The sequence below is a fragment of the Nicotiana sylvestris genome, chromosome 2, assembly GCF_000393655.2.
Source record: "Nicotiana sylvestris chromosome 2, ASM39365v2, whole genome shotgun sequence".
Classification (NCBI taxonomy): Eukaryota; Viridiplantae; Streptophyta; class Magnoliopsida; order Solanales; family Solanaceae; genus Nicotiana; species Nicotiana sylvestris.
In genome coordinates this window covers 14,783,310-14,799,157 of record NC_091058.1, presented here as the reverse complement: position 1 = coordinate 14,799,157, position 15,848 = coordinate 14,783,310, and the positions used below count along the sequence as shown (strand labels likewise).

At 40.2% G+C, this 15,848-nt stretch overlaps 1 pseudogene; it reads left to right on the top strand.

The window, feature by feature from the left end:
• The first annotated feature begins 621 nt into the window (after positions 1–621).
• Positions 622–15,545, top strand: LOC138882817 (acetyl-coenzyme A synthetase, chloroplastic/glyoxysomal-like; annotated as a pseudogene).
• The last annotated feature ends 303 nt before the right edge of the window (positions 15,546–15,848 follow it).

Below are 15,848 nucleotides of genomic sequence, written 5' to 3'. Positions count from 1 at the left end.
GTTTCTCCCCGTTACTCAGAGAGAGGCCTATCGGAGGCAGTTCGACCCCTCCAGCAAGGTTCCATGACGGTCACCCAGTTTGAGACCAGGTTCATCGACTTAGCTTGCCATGCTCTTGTCATACTTCCTATAGAGAGAGAGAGAGAGAGAGGGTGAGGAGGTTTATTGATGGTCTTATTCTGCTGATTCGTCTTCAGATAGCCAAGGAAGTCGGGAGTGAGATCACTTTTAGGAGGCGGCCAATGTGGCCCACAGAGTTGAGATGGTTCTGTCACAAGGAGGTGGTCAGGTGTCAGATAAGAGGCCCCATCATTCAGGCAGATTCTATGGTACCTCGTCTGGAGGTAGAGATTTATATGGTAGAGGCCATCCTCCTAGGCCCTTTCAGTCAGCCCTTTAGGCTTTTCATGGTGCTTCAGGTGGCCGTGGTCCTCGATTCAGTATTCTGATCAGCAGTCCTTCAGTACACCACCAACACCTATCAGTGCACCGCCGCTTCAGAGTTTTCAGGGTCGTTAGTCCCAACAACCGAGGGCTTGTTTTACTTGTGGAGACACGAGGCACATTGCTAGGTATTGCCCTCGGGCTTCGAGCAGCTCTCCCCATCAGGGTTCCCATGCTATGGTTCAGGCACCAAATGTTCCACAGCCCGCCCAGCCAGTTAGAGGTGGGGGTAGAGGTGCTAGAGGTGGAGGTAGAGGTCCCAGAGGTGGAGCTCTGGCCGTCAGAAGTGGAGGCCAGCTAGCAGCAGGCCATCCTAGAGAGGTAGTTCAGGGTGGTGGGGCTCAGCCTCAATGTTATGCTCTCCCAGCCAGGCCCGAGGCTGAGGCTTCAGATGCAGTTATTACAGGTACAGTTCTAGTTTGTGATAGAGATACTTCAGTGTTATTTGATCCAGGGTCTACATACTCGTATATGTCATCTTATTTTGCACCGTATTTGGTCATGCCTAGTGATTCGTTGAGTATTCCTATTTATGTGTCTACGCCGGTGGATGATTCTATTGTGGTAGATCGAGTCTATCGCTCTTGTGTAGTTGTGATTGGGGGTCTTGAGACTCGTGTGGATTTTTTGCTTCTAGACATGGTCGATTTCGATGTCATATTGGGGATGGACTGTCTATCACCTTACCACGCTATCTTGGACTGTCATGCCAAGACTATGACCTTAGATTTACCGGGTATTCCTCGTTTATAGTGGAGAGGGACACTTGGTCATTCTACCCGTAGCGTCATTTCTTATATGAAGGCTCGGCGTATGATCGAGAAGGGGTGCTTGGCCTATTTAGCTTATGTTCGTGATTCTAGTGCGGAGGTTTCCTCTATTGATTTTATGCCTGTGGTTCATGCATTTCCTGAGGTATTCCCTTCAGACCTGCCGAGTATGCTGCGCGACAGGGATATTAACTTTTGTATTGATTTGGCTCCGGGCACTCAGCCCATTTCTATTTCACCGTATCGCATGGCCCCGCCAGAGTTGAAAGAGTTGAAGCAGCAGTTGCAAGACTTTCTTGAGAAGGGTTTCATTAGACCCAGTGTTTCTCCTTGGGGTCTGCCTGTGTTGTTTGTCAAGAAAAAGGATGGTTTGATAAGAATGTGCATTGATTACCGGCAGTTGAACAAGGTCACCATCAAGAATAAGTATCCACTGCCGAGGATTGATGATTTGTTCGATCAGCTTCAGGGTGCCAAGGTATTTTCAAAGATTGACTTGAGATCTGGCTACCATCAGTTGAGGATTAGGGCATCTGATGTCCCTAAGACAGCTTTCCACACTTGGTACGGGCATTATGAGTTCTTGGTTATGTTATTCGGGTTGACAAATGCCCCAGCAGCTTTTATGGATTTGATGAACCGAGTGTTCAAGCCTTATTTGGACTCATTCGTGATAGTCTTCATTGATGATATTCTGATATATTCCCGCAGCCAGGAGGAGCACGAGCAACATCTTAGAGTGATTCTTCGGACCTTGAGGGATAGTCAGTTATATGCTAAATTCTTGAAGTGTGAGTTCTGGTTGAGTTCAGTTGCATTCCTGGGTCATATTGTGTCAGCAGAGGGTATTCAGGTTGACCCAAAGAAGATTGAAGCAGTCAAGAACTGGCCTAGACCAACATCAGCTACAGAGATTCGGAGTTTCTTGGGATTGGCAGGCTACTATCATCGGTTCGTGGAGGGGTTCTCATCTATCGCAGCCCCGATGACCAGGTTGACCCAGAAGGGTGCCCAGTTCAGATGGTCGGACGAGTGTGAGGCAAGCTTTCAGAGGCTCAAGATAGCTCTGACTACGGCACCAGTGTTAGTATTGCCCATGGGTTTAGGGCCTTACATAGTTTATTGCGATGCTTCCCATATTGGTCTTGGTGCAGTGTTGATGCAGGATGGCAAGGCTATTGCCTATGCTTTGATGCAGTTGAAGATTCATGAGAAGAACTATCCGGTCCACGATTTAGAGTTGGCAGCCATTGTTCACGCATTGAAGATTTTGAGGCATTATTAGTAGGTGTTCACTGATCACAAGAGTTTTCAGTATTTGTTCAAGCAAAAGGAGTTGAATTTGAGGCAGAGGAGATGGTTGGAGTTGTTGAAGGATTATGATATCACTATCTTATATCACCCGGGAAAGGCCAACGTGGTGGCTGATGCTCTGAGTAGGAAGTCAGCCAGCATGGGCAGTCTTGCTTATATTCCGGTCGGTGAAAGGCCGCTTGCGTTGGATGTTCAGGCTTTGGCCAATTGATTTGTGAGATTGGATATCTCTGAGACTAGCTAAGTATTAGCTTGCACGGTCACTCGATTTTCATTATTGGAGCGTATCCGTGATCAACAGTTTGATGATCCTCATTTGTGTGTCCTTAGAGACACGGTGCAGCGTGGAGGTGCCAAGCAGGTTACATTAGGTGATGATGGAGTTTTGAGATTGTAGGGGCGAGTTTGTGTGCCTAACGTGGATGGGCTTCGAGAGTTGATTTTAGAGGAGGCCCATAGTTCCCGGTACTCTATTCATCCAGGCACCGCGAAGATGTATCAGGATTTGTGGTAGCATTATTGGTGGTGTAGAATGAAAAGGATATTGTTGCATATGTGGCTCGATGTTTGAATTGTCAGCAGGTTAAGTATGAGCATTAGAGGCCTGGTGGATTATTTCAGAGGATTGAGCTTCCCGAGTGGAAGTGGGAGCGGATCACTATGGACTTCGTTACTGGACTTCCGCTAACTCGGAAGAAGTTCGACGCAGTTTGGGTCATTGTTGATAGGATGACCAAGTCAGCGCATTTCATTCCTGTGGCAGTCTCCTATTCATCCGAGAGGTTAGCTGAGATCTATATCCAGAAGATTGTTCGCCTTCATGGTGTGCCTGTGTCTATCATTTCGGACCGAGGTACGTAGTTTACCTCGCATTTCTGGAGAGCAGTTCAGCGAGAGGTGGGCACTCAGGTGGAGTTGAGTACAGCCTTTCATCCCCAGTTGGACGGTCAGTCCGAGCAGACTATTCAGATTCTGGAGGATATGCTCCGAGCTTGTGTCATTGATTTTGGAGGTTCGTAGGATCAGTTTTTGCCTTTAGCAGAGTTTGCCTACAACAACAACCACCAGTCGAGTATCTAAATGGCTCCTTATGAGGCTTTGTATGGTAGGCGATATCGATCTCCGGTTGGATGGTTTGAGCCGGGGGAGGCTCGGTTGTTGGGTATGGATCTGGTTCAGGAGGCCTTGGACAAGGTCAGGATCATTCAAAAGAGGCTTCGTACGGCTCAGTCCAGGCAAAAGAGTTATGTAGACCGCAAAGTTCAAGATGTAGATTTTATGGTTGGTGAGCGGGTATTGCTCCGAGTGTCGCCTATGAAGGGCGTGATGAGATTTGGGAAGAAGGTCAAGCTTATCCCTAGGTTCATTGGTCCATTTGAGATTCTTGATCGAGTAGGAGAGGTGGCTTATAGACTTGCATTGCCGCCTAGCTTATCAGCCGTGCATCCCGTATTTCATGTGTCCATGCTTCGGAAGTATCACGACGATCCATCCCACGTGTTAGATTTCAGTACTGTCCAGTTGGACAAGGACTTGTCTTATGAGGAGGAGCCGGTGGCTATTCTAGACCGGCAAGTCCGTCAGTTGAGATCGAAGAGTTTTCCTTCGGTTCGTGTTCAGTGGAAAGGTTAGCCTCCTAAGGCATCGACTTGGGAGTCCGAGTTTGATATGCGGAGCCGTTATCCTCATTTATTCCCCGACTCAGATACTTCCTTCTTCTATCCGTTCAAGGACGAACGGTTGTTTTAGATGTGGAGAATGTGACGACCCAAAGGGTCATCACCTATTTTCTTACCCATTATGTGCTTTTGAGACCTTGAAAACCTCATTTAGAGTCGCTTCGATTTGCGTGCGCAGTCCGGGCGCATAGTCGGAAAACTTAAATATGAAATTCTGTGAAAAAGGCTAAGTCTTGACTTTAAAATGAATAAATTTGACTTCGGTCAACATTTTGGGTAAACGGACCCGGACCCGTGATTTGACGGTCCCGGAGGGTCCGTAGGAAAATATGGGACTTGGGCGTATCCCGGAATCGGAATCTGAGGTCCCTAGCCCGAGAAATGAACTTTTAAGTGAAATTGTTTTTAGAAAATATTTAAGGAAATTTGAAGTGAAAACTGATTAGAAAGCAATGGTATCGGGCCCGTATTTTGGTTTCGGTGCCCGGTACAGGTCTTATATATGACTTGAGTCATTCCTATGAAATTTGGTGAAAAACGGATGTCGTTTGACATGATCCGGACCTTAATTGAGAAAATTGGATGTTTAAAAGAGTTTTGAGAAATTTTATTGATCTCGAGGTTTAATTCGTTGCTCGTGATGTTATTTTGGTCATTTGAGTACGCGAATATGTCCGTAAGATGTTTTTGAGGTTGTGTGTATACCTGGGTTGGAGTTTCGAGGGCCCGGGTGAGTTTCGAGTGGGCTCCGGAATGCCTTAGGCTTAGAAAGTCAGATGTTGCAAGTTCAGGAAGTTGCAGTCTCTGAACCCTCTAGTGCGGTCCGTGAGAACTCATGTGCGACCGTGGAGGGGCCAGCGCAGTCGCGGTCGCCTTTGTGCGGTCCGCGGTGGAGGCTGTGCAGCCGCAGTCGCCTTTGTGCGGTCCACCTAGGGTGCTGAACTGCAGGTCTTCAGGGAGGGGCCAGTGCGGCCGCGGTCGCCCTTGTGCGGTCCGCGGTGCAGGCTGTGCGACCGCGGTCCATTTGATGCGGTCTGCACTAGGGGTCTGAGAGGGGTATAAATAAACGGAAATTTCAGTTATTTTTTACTTTTTCAAAACCCCAAAACATAAGAGGCGATTTTTCGAACAACCTTTCTTCTCCAAAACGTTGGTAAGTGATTTCTAACTCATTTCTTCACTCCTTAACATCTTTTAACATGATTTCAACTTCAAATCAAAGATTTTCATAGGGGAAATTGGGTGTTTTGGGTAGAACCTAGGTTTTGTAAAATCGGGGATTTGGACCTCAATTTGAGGTCCGATTTCAAAATAAATTATATATTTGGATTCTTGGGGGAATGGGTAATTGGGTTATGGTCCAAACCTCGGGTTTCGACCACGTGAGCCCGAGGGGTAATTTCTGACTTTTGGGTAAAACTTTAGAAAACTCATTTTCATGCATTGGGGTTGATTCATTTAGCACTTATTGATGTAATTAAGTAACTTGTGACTAGATTCGAGCATATTAGTTGTGGAATCAAGGGGTAAAGCTATAGTTGAGACTTGATGGTGATTAAGGCATCGAGGTAAGTGTTTGGTCTAACCCTAGCTTGAGGGATTAGGAGTTGAGTCATACTTGCTACTTGCTTGGTGTTGAGTATGATGTATAGGCATAGCGACGAGTATCTATACGTTGGTCTCAAGCATGACCGTGAGTCTTAAATTGAAAGTTGTTGTGTTCTTAAATGACACTTGGGTGCTTTACTTAATGATCTTCTATGATTGAGCATTTTCAATAATTGAACTGACTACAAGTTGAGTTGAGGTTGGTTATAGTTGATTCTCCCTTGCCAGGATGACTAATTCAATATTGTTGTTCCCTTGCCGGGAAGTTATTATATTATTTATGTTCCCTTGCCGGGATTTCTTGTGATTGTGTGATGAAATGTAAAAGGGAGCGGGTGGTACGCCTACCACAAGATATAATGATATGGGAGCGGGTGGTACGCCTACCACAAGATATAATGAAATGGGAGCGGGTGGTATGCCTACCACAAGATATAATAAAATGGGAGCGGGTGGTACGCCTACCATAAGATATAATAAAATGGGAGCGGGTGGTACGCCTACTGCGAGATATAATTAAATGGGAGCGGGTGGTACTCCTACCACAAGATATAATAAAATGGGAGCGGGTGATACGCCTACCACAAGATATAATGAAATGGGAGCGGGTGGTATGCCTACGATAAGATATGCTGAAATGGGAGCGGGTGGTACGCCTACCACAAGATATGAGAAATGGGATCGGGTTGCACACCTGCAACAAGATGAAACTGAAAGTGATAGTTGCCTTATTTCTCTTAGAAGTTCGTGAGTAATGTGACACCAGATCTTGGGTAGGGGCATATGTTGATTTCCGTATTATTGTTCAGTTTCTTTAATTTAAGTCTTCCGTACATTTATTAAATTCCGTTGTTTTCTTGCTATCACTGATAATCGTTAAAAGATGTGATTTGTTAATGAAGTAAGTTGTTAAGGATTGGCTTGCCTAGCTCACATTAGTAGGCGCCATCACGACTCCCGATGGTGGAAAATCCGGGTCGTGACAATCATTCTACTCCTCAAATGATATGTGACTTCTTAAAATGCCTATTTTACCCTCTACAATTTTTATTTCTTTAATATAATGATACTTTTTATTTTAAATTATGTTTTTGAATTACCTGTGGACAAATTTAAGAAAAAACTTTTTGGAAGCAAAAAAAAGTGAGAAGTAATAGTCAAACATATAAGTTAATGATGTTCAATAGTGACATAAATGAGAAAAATAAAAAATTACAATAAATAATTTACTTGTATCAGTAATTTTATTAATAGCAATCAAAACTCAATCTATTTACAAAGTTGAGAGTAAAATAGAGTGAAATTTTTATAAATTATACAATGCAAGTAATAAAAATATAATGGGGTAAAATAGAGGTAGTTCATACTAAATTGTCAAAATTTATCTATTTACACTTCACGTTAACGTTAATTAAAGAGTTGAAAATGTCAAGGGTAAGACATAAAAGGATGAAAATGATAATTGTTCAATGTCACGATCCAAAATCCATTAAAGGTCGTGATGGCGCTGGACACCGCTGTCAGGCAAGCTAATAATTAAATACTTAATTTAGGTCTCTTTTTAATATTGTTGAAACCATAGTATTACCTCAATTAAATAGTAGAAGGTGGAAAAAATCAGAGTAAATAATAATATTTTTCATGATCTCAATATTGAATAACCCATAATCATCTTAGAACTCGTTGTCACAAGTCCATGAGCATCTACTAGGAAATAAAATAAAATACAACAACTGTCCGGAGTACAAATTTGGACAGGAGAGAAAATGTAAATACTCTGAAGGAGACTCTGCTGGTTGCGGGTCGTAATGTGGAATGCAGCCCACCTAAGTCCCTGTGTCAACCATGCCACCACGCCCACTAGGCCACTAGCCATATATGTGCCTCTACAACATAATGTACAGCAAGTGTAGTATGAGTACAAAAATAACGCGTGCCCAGTAAGTATCCAGTCTAATCTTGAAGAAGTAGTGACGAGAGGTCGACTCTGATACTTACTATGACCAACAATGATATACCGATAATATGATTAATCATGAATTTTTATAAGACAATCGTAAACTCAATAACATGAAGCAGGTAAATAATTCTTTTGTTAATAGGAGATTTCCAAATTTATTTTCATCTTTTAACATTTATATCTCTGGCCAATGAAGCTACATCAATTATCAATAATTTCAAAATAGTCTATTAAGTCATGTGCAAATCATGTCGAGGTCATACGACCCGATCCAATATAATATTTAAACTATGCACCGCTAGAGGGTCGAACGACGTGAACCATAGATGCATCTATTTAAATCTGCCAAGGCGTTCGGCCCGTTCCATAAAGGAAAACACAATCAATCAAGAATTCATCAAGGATCAATTATCCAAGGAAATGGCAATCTTCTTTTAAAGGTCAAGAAAGTTCGATATGATTAAAGCAATTTAAATTGACAAAAAGGTTACAAATATCGCAAGTATAGTATGTTTTTGGGTCCTAGACTACCCGGACTTAAGTATAATAGTAGCAATGCATGGACTCTCGTCACTTCGTGCGTATGCAACCCCCACAAATAAAAGCATGTATTAATTTAGTTCACCTATGAGATTAATTTCCTCTTACAAGGTTAGAAAGGAGACTTACCTCGCTCCGAAATTCCATAATCGGCTCCCAAGCCCTTCCGACAACTCAAACCGATGCCAACGCTCCAAAACTAGCCAATTATTATGCAAACCCATAAATATATACCCAAATACTCATAATAATTTAATTTATAATAATTTCCAACTCCGTTCGAAAATTTGGCAGTTAGGCCCACATCTCAAAACCCGATAAAACTCACAAAATCCGACAACCCATTCCGATACGAGTTTAACCATACCAATTTTATCAAATTCCGATAACAACTTGACCTCCGAATCTTAAATTTTTGTTCTTAAAAAGTTTTGCAAAAATCTTGACTTCTTCCATTTAAATCCAAAATAAATGATGAATATAATCATAGAATCATGAAGTATAATTACTTTCAGATATAGAACACTTACCCCAATCTATATGGTGAAAATTGCCTTAAAAATCGCTTCAATCCGAGCTTCATAGCTCCAAATATGTTAAAAATAGCCGAAACCTTGAAATATAGCTTCTGCCTAGGTATTTACTCTTTGAGATCGCGTCAGCCCAAAATTTTCCCTTCGCAGTCGCGTAGAACAAATGCCCAACTCTTCCAGATAGCCTCTAGTATAATGGTCATAACTTTTTGTACAAAGCTCTAAATTACAAATGGTTTAACTTTTTGAAAACTTGACTCTAAGGAATACCACTTTTGTGCTTTTCTCATCTCTCAGTTATTTATAGATTACGAGATATAAGCTTCCAAAGTCAGCCATGTGCAACACAAATTTCTTCTTCGCGATTTCTAAACTCTTCCCGGATAGGCTGTAGTGTAACACTCATAACTTTTTATACATAACTCCAAATGCCAAATGGTTTGATTTTCTGAAAACTAGACACAAAGAGCTACAATTGTTGTTTTGGATCTTCTCCAAATTCCTTATAGATTGCAGGATACAAGCTTCTAAAGTCGGGTCAGTGCAGCAAAAACTTTCCTCTACGCAATCGCAAAAGGCTTTCCGCAATCACGAATCACTGGCCAATTTCTCCCATTTTACTCATTGCGATCGCGACCATTTCCCTGCGATCGTGTTGCACACTATTGTAGCCAAAAACTAGCAGCTAAAAATGGCCTAGAAATTGTGATGACCCAAAATGTCATCTTTAAATTAAATAATCATCTCAGTGTTTTAAGACCTTGAAAGCGCTATCAATAATTACTCGACTTGTGTGTGTAGTCCGTATAATTTTTCGGAAGGTTTTTATGTGAAAATTGTGAATTAGAGCTTTAAAACTCAACTGAGTTGACTTCGATCAACATTTTGAGCAAACGGACCCGGATCTGAGCTTTGACTATTCTGGTAGTTCCGTATCGTGATTTGGGACTTGGTTATATGCCCGAAATCAAATTCGGAGGTCCCTAGCTCAAATTATCGCTATTTAACGGAATCTAGAAATCTAAGGCTAAAGATTTCTTAAGTTTGACCGAAAATTTGACTTTTGAGCAAACGATCCCGGATTGGAATTTTGATGATTCCAATAGCTTCATATGGTAATTTTGGACATAGGCGCATGTTCGGATTTGGATTTGGAAGTCTGTAGGATAATTTAGCGCATTTTGGCAAAAGTTGGAAAATAGAAGATTTTTGGAAAGTTTGACCAAGGGTTGACTTTTTGATATCGGGGTTAGAATCTAGTTTTGAAAATTTTCATATCTTCGTTATGTCATTTATGACTTGTGTGCAAAATTTGAAGTCAATTGGACTTGATTTGATAGATTTTTGCATCGAATATAGAAGTTAGACATTCCTAGTTTCAGTAGGCTTGAATTGGGTTGTGATTTATGGTTTTGGCATTATTTGATGTAATTTGAGGTTTTGACTAAGTTCGTATGATGTTTTAGGACTGGTTGATGTATTTTGTTGAGGTCCCAAGGGCCTCGGGTGAATTTCGGAAGGTTAACAGATCGATTTAGACTTGAAGAAAAGCTGCTGCATTTTTTTCACAGCAGCATGAACAGTATTCATCAACAGTAGATGTGTACAGTAGTAGTGAATAGTAGCCATGTACAGTAGCGTGAACAGTAACACTCACGAACAGTACCGCAAAAAAATTTTGTACAGTGCATAATGAGCAGTCCGAGTTTTCTCCATTTTTGGACTTCCAAGCTCGGTTTGGACGATTTTCAGAGGCAAAGTTCACCACAAAACTTGGGATAAGTGTTTTTGATTCCCTTGTGATTATATTCCATGAATAAATCTTCATATTTGGCGTTAGATTATTGATTTTTGAAGGGAAATGGAGAAATTTACTAAAATTCCATAAAGATGAATTTTCGAGATTTGAACATCGATCCGGAGTCGGATTTGAGTAAAATTTTTATAGTTGGACTCGTAGTTGGATGGGGGTTCATATTCCGTAATTTTTGTCAGGTTCCGAGACGTGGGCCCCACGAGAGAATTTTTAGTGCAATTTTGGATTTTCAATGGAAAATGTAGAATTTCATATGGAATTAATTCCTATAATTAGGATTGACTGAATTGAATTAACTGTGGCTAGATTTGGGTCGGTTGGAGGCCGATTCGAGGGACAAAGGCATTTTGGAGTAGGATTTTGCTCGGATTGAGGTAAGTAATGATTGTAAATCTTGTCCTAAGGGTATGAAACCCCGGATTTCACTTTGTTTCACTATATTGAGGTGACGCACACGCTAGATGACGAGCGTGGGGGCATGCACCTTTGGGGATTGTGACTTGGTATGTCCCGTAGCGACTCTTAAGTTGCGTATCTGACTGAAAACTATTTGATATTCTTGTGTTTTGGAAAATATTACTATGTTTTGGGCCGAATGCCATATTTGGGCCTCGTGCCAAGTTGTTGGACCCTGAGGGGCTTTTCCTTATTATTTCCTCACTATTTTGACTTAATATCTGTACTCAGTCATGTTATATTTTTATTGATTTCATAACTCAGTATTTATTATTCCTTGATGCATAAAATAATATTTTGGGTTGAGCACCCTGTATTACTGATAGCCCGAGTGGCTTGTGAGGTTGATGACTGAGAGAGGCCGAGGGCATGATTGTGAGGTTGATGACTGAGAGAGGTCGAGGGCATGATTGTGAGGTTGATGACTGAGAGAGGGCGAGGGCCTGATTGTGAGGATTATATATTTATGGATCGGGCTGCACGCCGCAGATATATATATATATATATATATATATATATATATATATATATATATATATATATATATATATATATATATATACGCATACATACATACATACATACATACATATATATACATACATACATATATATATATATATACATACATATACACATACATATATATACATACATATATATATACATACATATATACACATACATATATATATATATATATATATATATATATATATATATATATATATATACATACATACATATATATATACATACATATACACATATATATACATACATACATATATATATACATACATATACACATACATACATACATATATATACATACATATATATATACATACATATATACACATACATACATACATACATACATATATACACATACATACATACATACATATATATATATATATACACATATATATACATACATATATATATATACATACATACATACATATATATATATATATATATATATATATATATATATATATCGAGCTGCATGCCACAGCGATATATGGATCGGGCTGCACGCCGTAGCGATATGTTGGATCGGGCTGCACGCTGCAGCGATATAGCGCTTGGGTTGTAGGAGCCCCTCCGGAGTCTGCACACCCCCAGTGAGCGCAGTCGACTATATATTTATGGATCGGGCTGCACGCTGCAGCGATTATTACAAGGTACTTATTGAGCGTGAGTGCTGAGTGTGAGCGCTGATTGATGGGAGTTGAGTCACGAATGACTGAGAGGCTTGCCCGAGGGGCTAGATATATACATATGAGTGATACGTTGCCCGAGGGGCTTGTTTTTATGAAATTACTATTTTCACTCCTCTCTATACTGAGCCTCTATTGAAAATATTGAACAAATATTTTGAACAACTTTCATTGAAACTGGAATTTTTATGTGATATTCGGAATTTAATTACGGATTTGGCTTTGTTATTTTCACTGAGATTTTTATGTTATGAGATGTATATGAGAGATAGTGATAATTTCCCGAGGGGCTTTTTATGACTTATGTTGCCCGAGGGACTATTTATGATTTATATTGCCTAGAGGCTGTATACGAGTGAGTTTTGCCCGAAGGGCCAACTATGTTTTTTTTACCATTTTTACTCACTATTTCATCACTTGTTTTGAAAACTGCTGAAAGATATCTTAAATGGATTTTTACACATCTTCAAATGATTTCCACCAAAAAAAACTGATTTTTTGACGAAAGGGTTTGATTTATATACTACGTTGGAAGCACACTGTACTTGTTGTGGTGTTATGACGTGGATTATGTATTTTCTTACTGTTCAGTCTTTATTTACTCTTATTACTCACTGAGTTGGCATATTCACATTACTCCCTGCATATTGTGTGCAGATTCAGGTATTTCTGAACCCGATGACGGGTGTTGATTACTCAGTGGCAGGTTCATCGGAGTTAGCAAGGTAGCTATCTGGCGATTGCAGCCCTGCTTTTCTCCCTCCTTATTCTTCCTTAGTGTATTCAGTGATTTTCCTGGTTGTGTTAGTCTTGGTGTTGTGAGACAGTTGTAGTAGATGCTCATGACTAGTGACACCCTGATGTCGGGTTTTTTTTCCGCACTGTTGATTTGTTCTAAGCGCTTTTAAAGGCTTATTGTTAAATAGCTTTGATTTTATCCTAAGAATAAAGATATTGATTGGTTTTGAGTTTGTGTCGGATAGCCTAGTTTCATGATTGGCACCATCACGACCGGGTTGGTTTTGGGGTCGTGAAAGAAATGATCCGAAACCACCCCGAAACTCACTCGAGCCCCTCGGGACCCCATCCGAACATACCAACAAGTCTCAAAACATATCACGGACTTAGTCAAGGCCTCAAAACATATCAAACAACGCTAAAAACACGAATCACACCCCAATTCGAGTTTAATGAAGCTAAGAAATTTCAATTTCTACATTCGATGCCGAAACCTATCAAATCACGTCCGATTGACATCAAATTTTGCACACAAGTCACATTCGACATTACGGACCTACTCCAACTTCCAGAATCAGAATCTGACCCAGATTTCAAAAAGTCCACTCCCGGTCAAACTTCTAAAAAACCTTCAAATATATAACTTTCTCCAAATGACCCCGAAATGACCTACAGACCTCCAAATCCACTTCTGAACGCGCTCTTCAATACCAGAATCACCATAAGGAGCTATTTCCAGACTCATAATCCCAAATGGACATTGAAATACACCTCAACCCAAATTTATGAAATTCTTCCAAAATGCCAACTTCCACAATAGGCGCCGAAACACTCCGAGTCATCCAAAATCTGATCCGGACATACGCCCAAGTCCAAAATCATCATACGAACCTGTTGGAACCTTCAAATCCCAATTCCGAGATCGTTTACTCAACAATCACACTTTAGTCAATTCTTCCAAGTTAAGGCATCAGAAATGAGAATTTTCTTTCCAAATCAACTTCGAATTTCCCGAAATCCAATTCCAACCACGCATGCAAGTTATAATACCTGAAGTGAAGCTACTCAGGACCTCAAACCGTTGAACGACCGGTCGGGTTGTTACATTTTCTTATTCCGAAATGATTGTCTTTTTTCCCCCTGAATTTTCTAAAAATGAAAAGACCACTTTTAAATCAATGGTCATTGCCTTTTCCCCCATCTTGTAAAATTATGATTGCAGCCGGTAATAGTGGACGAGAAGGGTGTTGAGCTAGAAGGTGAGTGCAGTGGATATTTATGTGTGAAAAGCTCATGGCCTTCGGTATTCAGAACACTCTATAGGGATCATAAAAGATATCAGACCACATACTTTAGTGCTTTCCTGGATATTATTTTACCGGGTAATTTATGTCTGCTAGAGTCCTGGTCGTGTCAATATTTTGAACATTTTGGAACTTTACAGTAAAATTAATTCCATGTTTGCTGTATAACTTGGAATCAGTGATCATATTCATGTATAAACTCTTGATTTAGGGACAAAGATGGTTACTACTGGCTCACTGGCAGGGTAGAAGATGTTATTAACGTCATGTATACATTCCCCTTCACTTTATATCTATGTATGTACTTTTCATATTTTATTTCTCGTCTTCTAATTCCTTATCCAATGTATTTGTTTCAATGTTACCTAGTAGGAGAACTAAGAGTACTGAAGATAACATTATACTATAGAGAATTAGATCCAATTTAGGGAAGTTTGGAACGAAGCACAAAAAAAAACAATCTTTTTGTACGAGAAAAGGGGTAATAAAAAAATTACTTAATTCATTCAAGAACCTTGTGACTAGGCATTTTTTCAGTTTGCCCAATAATTGAAGTATATTCAAATGCATTGCAACAGTGGACACAGAATTGGCACAGTTGAAGTAGAATCAGCTCTAGTTTCACATCCTCAGTGTGTTGAAGCTGCTATAGTTGGTGTGGAACACGAGGTACCCTCATTCTTTATGTGCTACATAAGGACTGAGTATCACAATTTTTCCAGAAGTCTAATACTGTTGTTGAAAATGTTATGTCAGGTTAAAGGACAAGGGATATACGCATTTGTTACTTTGGCCGAATGTGTTCCATATAGTAGGAACTAAGAAAAAGCCTTTGTAAAGGTTGTGAGAGATAAGGTATGATTTTGTATAGTGCTCTTGTTAAACATGTTAGATACAGATACGAGCTCAGAGGCAGATCCAAAATTCAATCGCCGAACTGAGCACTATTAATATAGCTTAAATTTCACATGTCAGATTGGAGCTTTTGCTGCAAGATCCATTGGGCGCCGGGACTTCCAAAGACAAGAAGTAGGAAAATAATGAGAAGAATATTGAGGAAAATTGCTTCCAAGAGCTTAGATGAGCTTGGGGATACAAGTAAATTAGCAGATCCTAGTGTGGTTGATCAGCTTATTGCACTTGTTGATTGCTGAATGTTAGAAATTGCCTATTTAATTTTTTCTACTAAAAGCAGCGAATGGTTATTTTTTCTTCCTATGGAACATTAACATCTATGTATTTTAACTTGAGTATCTTTCTAAATCAAAGTCATCCTTGCAACATCAATGTTGCTATATAATTGTGAGAACTCACGTAGTCTTCTTCTATTGACATAAGAGAATCAAGAAAGAGAATTAATATACAAATTGACACTTCATCAACTTTTCATTTCCTATGTTCCATCCCAGCCTCGAGGACAAGCTCGATTCAAAGGGTTGGTGTTGTAGAATATTGAA